Raw genomic sequence first — 6,152 nt, 5'->3', positions numbered from 1 at the left:
TTGAGCAATTCTCTCATTCAACTCAGCAATTTCCTCAGCTAGTATTCCCTCATAAACTTGTTGAGACTTTTTATAGATCATCTCCATCCTGCGCTTATAATCTAGCTCACTCTCTCCTTCTTTCTTGTCCCAAATTTTTAATGTTTCTATCTCTGCCCAGACTGGTACATTTACTAAGGCTCTCCATGGTTCTTCTAGGGTACTACTTTCCCCTTCAGCATGTCTTTTTCCTTTATCCATGACAGATAAAAAAAAAATGTTCGTAATCCTTGACTCACGAATGAAAGAAAGAGCAAAGGAACAATCAATTTTCAAGCTCAAATAATATCATAATTCATCAACAAAATATCTAACAAGCACACAACAAAATTATCCATAACATCATGCTTAAAGACACCAAGTAAAACACATCATATCCCCTTAATGTCTACCCCTTTACTCTCGTCATCATTTTTTTTTTGCGTTAGTCTATCAATTTAGATAAATAACACTAAATAAAACTCTCGCTATGATACCAATTGTAACATCTCGGAATAACTCGGATCGTACGAAAAGAGAAGATGACCTTTTAAAAACAAGTGTATATCGTCCGAGTCAAACCAGGATGTTAGAAGGCAGTTAAAAACGGATTTGAAATTAAGGGAAGCTTGCGAATCGAGTTTTATTAGTGTTATTATGAACTACTAGATATAAGAAATTCTTAGCAGCGGATAAGAACGAAAAATTAAATCAACTTATTACAACTTGAGAACAAAATCGCCTCATAAAACCAAATATTCTTTAAACTTTATTAGAAGTTCTTATCAAGACTTCTGTATCCTAACGGTTTATTTCTCCAAGGGACAATCCTCACTCCCCAGACCTGCAACTTAACTTACTGCTAGTCATTGCCCAGATAGGAAACAACATCATCGCAGGGTCGTTAAGACCAAAAGTACATGTCAGCAATCGTCACATACCAAATAAATAATAACACAAGAGAAAGTTTTACTTTAATAGCTGACAATTCACAGAACCGTACGCTTCAATCATGCTAATAAAGAATAATTATTTTCATATAAAGATTAGTCAGCCATACTGCTGTACTATCCAGCCATACTGCCGGTACACTCCAATCTCCATAAGTGAGACAATACATTAGGGGGAGCTAACCCCTAAGCAAGTCTCTACCATAGACACTCGCCTTACTTCGGTGCCTATGGTTAAGTATGCATACCCCCGCGGTGGCTCATAATGCCCCCATATACCGCGAGTAATTCATTTCCACCAATTGACGTCATACTACGTCCACTTTAAGGTTAGTGAGGTCATACTACCTCTGCTTATCAAAACAATATATCAAAATTATTTATTCGAAAAGATAACATTATTCATACTATATATCCCTACTTTACTTTTGTATACCATTATTATATGATACATCGGTCTAAATGCGAACTTCGCTGCGTGTACATACCTTAAGCAAGATAACCAACTCACAAGCATCTTAATCAATTCCCGGTCACGAATCGACTTCCTACAAGGTTCAATCGTATTCGGGAAATAAGCACACATACACATTTTCCTCAAATCATCCATAACACACATATACAATTACACCCACACCTAGAACACCACACACATCATGAACATCCATCACATACTATAACATGGTAAACACACAAAACAAGACAGCATACATAATCTATCCAGAAACACAACATAAAACTGTCAAACTGAAAATCCGACTTCACCGTTGCGTCTGGAAGGCATCAAAACCCCCGGGTACAAATTTCCATAATTTATAACATAGTATAAGTATTTTTAACCTAATTTCAAAGCCAAAAATGTTCCAAAAACACTTTATTTTCACCATTTTCCAAACCTACGGGATTTTGTCATTTCATTTTTTTTTATCACAAAAATATAAATTTCAATGCTTTATTTCCTATTAAATCTAAACGACAATATTTACATAATTTTCATGACCATCTATGAAATTAATTTTTATTCCTCAAAAATAATTCTTTTTACACAATGTACACACACACACTTCACATATATATATATTTATATATATTTCTCTAGCAACATTATAAATTCCTCCTATTAATCAATAAAATAAATATCTAACACCACTTACATTTTTCTATGAGCATCCATTTATATATATATATATATATATATATATATATATATATATATATATATATATATATATATATATATATATATATATATATATATATATATATATATATATATATATATATATATATATATATATACTTTACAATCATCCATCAAACAAATCCTTCACACACATATAAACATATTTAAATCCCTAAAAAGAAACATTCTTCATCAATTTAGATAGAAAAATACATCTCAAAATCATACATGAAATTTTAAATTCATAAATTAAATATAAATTATATAATAAAACATATAATAATCATAGAATTTTAAATTAAAACTTAAGATTCAACATAGATTAAGAATTACACTTACAATTGTAAAGGAAAACACCAAATGATGAAGTGTAATGGAGTTAGGAATGTGAATTAGGAGAAATTTTGAAAGGATGTTAAAATGAAAATGATTAAGGAATTAAGAAGGGTTAATTATATGGGATTAATGCCTTGATCCCTCATTACCCTAAGGGAGTTACAAGCTCCACCAAGAGTCCCTCCTATTTTCTTTTTTTTTTTGAAAAGAAAAAATGGGTTAAGGAAAAGTTTGGGCCCAAATAATTCTAATTGCCAAAAAAGATTGCAAATCTCATGACCAAGCCCAATAATAAATAAAATATATATATAGAAATAATACTACTAGTGAATTATTAAATATATCGGGAAGAAAATATCGGGGTGTTACAGATGTTAAATTTGCTTTCTTAAATGGATATTTGCAAGAGGAAGTATATGTTAAACAACCACCCGACTTTGAAAATTCTGATCTACCTAATCATGTGTTCAAACTAAATAAAGCGTTATATGGCTTGAAACAAGCTCCAAGAGCTTGGTATGACAGATTTAGCTCACATCTACTTGAAAATGAATTTCAACGAGGTAAAATTGATAAAACACTTTTCATTAAAACTAAAGGAAAAGATATTCTAGTTGTTCAAGTATATGTTGATGATATATTGTTTGGAGCTACTAATGATTCTTTGTGCAAGGAATTTTCTGAGATTATGTGCAAGGAATTTGAAATAAGCATGATGGGAGACTTAACATTCTTTCTTGGACTACATATAAAGCAAAAGAAAGATGGCATATTTATTTGTCAAAGTAAATATGTTAAAGATTTGTTAAAGAAGTACAATATGGATCAATGTAAAAATGTTAATACACCTATGAGTACAATACTAAGTCTAGACCAAGATATAAATGGTAAGAGTGTTGATCAAAAGACTTATAGAGGTATGATTGGTTATTTATTGTATTTAACTGCTAGTCGTCCTGATATCATGTTTAGTGTTTGCTTATGTGCTCGTTTTCAAGCTAACCCAAAAGAATTTCACTTAACAGCAGTTAAGAGAATTTTTAGATATTTATATGGGACTAAAGATTTCGGTCTGTGGTACCCTAGTTGTGGAAATTTTAGTTTGATTGGTTTTTCAGATGCTGATTATGCTGGATACAAGGTTGATAGAAAAAGCACCTCAGGATCATGCCAATTCCTAGGAAATTCATTAATCTCATGGTATTCTAAAAAGCAAATTTCAATTAATTTATCTACAGCTGAAGCTGAATACATAGCTGCAGGTGCATGTTGCTCTCAAATTTTATGGATTGCTCAACAACTTCGAGATCTTGGAATTGATTTCAAAGGTATACCAATAAAGTGTGATAATACATGTGCAATTTGTATTACTAAGAATCCTGTACAACATTCACGTACAAAACACATTGAGGTACATCACCATTTCATAAGAGATCATGTTGAAAAAGGTAATATTTCTTTATCCTTTATACCTACTAAAAGTCAGTTAGCGGATATATTTACAAAACCTTTAAGTGCTGATCGTTTTGCTTATATACGTATGGAACTTGGCATGCTAAATGATGTTGCATGAATTTAGGGGGAGTAATGACAAAGGGTTAAATATTAAACGTTAATTGTTACTTAATACTAAGTATGTATTAAGGGGGAGTATTATATTTAGATGTTTGATTGATTGTCAATATATGTGTGTGTTTATGCATGAGTTTGAGAATTGAAAATTTAATTTCAATTTCTTAAAAATTATTTGTTCTATAAAAATGGGATTTATAACTAAATACCTTTAATCAATAAAGGATATTTAATTATTTTAAAACAAAATTGTTTGTTTGAATTACTTATGGACGTCATCCATGCATTAAGATCTTGTTCATGACTTTGGTTTAAATCCAATTAATCTCATAATTGCATTTCCAAATCAAACACCTATTCACGTCATTGAACAACCGGTCAAGTACCTCACCTTTTGCATTCCCTGTATTGTCAAATCAACATTTATGGAAGTACAAATGCATTGTACTATACTCCTTAAATAGAGAGTGAAACGCATTTCTCATTCACTCACCATTACACTTTCTGATTTGCTTTTCAAACCGTCTCTTTCACCTTCCTTTTCAAGCCTTCAAAATCCTTTTCAATGGCACCCAAAAGAAAGATGAACAAATCTGGTTCAAAATCCGAAAAAGGCGAATCATCTAAAACCCCTATTGTTCATTCACCTTTGAACTCTTTAGACGTTCCAAAGCAGTGGTTTGAGAATCATACAGCGTATGGGAGATGGATTGATATTTTCAGACAACGCTCACTTTCTTATGTTGATATTCTTGATTACAATTTCTTCTTATTTGAAGATCTTGAGATTATCCTCCGCTTTTATTCAATTAACTCCTGGTTTGTTGTTAAACCCTGGTTCTACTACTTATCCTGTTCTTGTGAAAGTCTTTTATTCAAACTTATCTTTTACTGTGATTGATGGAAATCAGACTTTAAGAAGCTTTGTCAAAGGACAAGAGCTTATCATCTCTAAAACCCTAATGAATGATTTGTTAAAATTCTCACATGATGCTGATGATAAAACTCCTAACATTCTGGCTTTACAAAACGTTAAGGATATGTTTATTCTTGAATCCTATTCTGATTTCTCTTCTGTTAAACAATTGACCCACAATGCCTTGAATTTATGTGGTAAATTACTACATTATATTCTTGTTAGAACTGTTTTTTCTCGCAACTCCTCATGTGAATTAGTTACAGATGCCCATCTAATATTGATGTGGAAATTGCTTCTCTTAAGAATGTTGATTTTACTTCTGTTATTTTCTCTACAATGCGATTTTGCAGTTCTCATACTCGCAATTGTTCTCTTCCTTATGCCAACCTATTGACATTGATTTTTGATCATTTTAATCTGCTCTCTGAGTCAGAGGAAGTGGATTACTCTGGTCCTATATCTTTGTCAAGTGAAATCCTCCCTCCTCTTGGTATTTTTAAAATACATGACAACTATGAGCTATACTCACATTTGTCTTCAACTGACAAAGAGGATCTACAAAAGATTCATGGTAAGCAGCTTTCACGTCTTGAACCTCACATTAAAGAACACACCACTGTTTCCCGCCTCCAGTCTCTTGACTTAGAGGTTGGTGAAATGAAATCTTCTTTACTTGATTTACATGATAAGGTGTCTACTCTGACTTTTATGTTAGACACATTTATGAAAGAAATGAAAGGTATAGTAGTTGAAGATGTGGTAGTGGAAGAAGATGTTGATGAGGGTGTTGCTGCTGTGCCACAAGATGATATAGTCATGGAGGAAGCAAAGGAGAAGAAAGAAGAAAAAGAGAAGGAAGCTGATGAGATGCATGCAGACAAGGAAATGGAGATTCCTGTTGCTGTTAATACCACACCAATCCAAACCATTCCTCCAACCGTTGATGAAACCACCTCCCCTGGTAAACCAAAACCTTCCAAGAAAAGGAAGACAAGGTCCAGGAAGTAATTTTAGTTGTTGATGGATGATAAACAATTTTTTATTTCGGCAAACAATGTTTTTATTAACAATCCCAACATTTTCCTCTCCTCGTTTACTTTTTGATGAAAGTCGAAAAGGGGGAGATATATATGTAAATTATTTTTATTTGCATGTTTATTTGTTTTGCTTGCTG

This window comes from Amaranthus tricolor, chromosome 2, assembly GCF_026212465.1.
Source record: "Amaranthus tricolor cultivar Red isolate AtriRed21 chromosome 2, ASM2621246v1, whole genome shotgun sequence".
Classification (NCBI taxonomy): domain Eukaryota; kingdom Viridiplantae; phylum Streptophyta; class Magnoliopsida; order Caryophyllales; family Amaranthaceae; genus Amaranthus; species Amaranthus tricolor.
Note: the sequence above shows the minus strand (reverse complement) of the source record.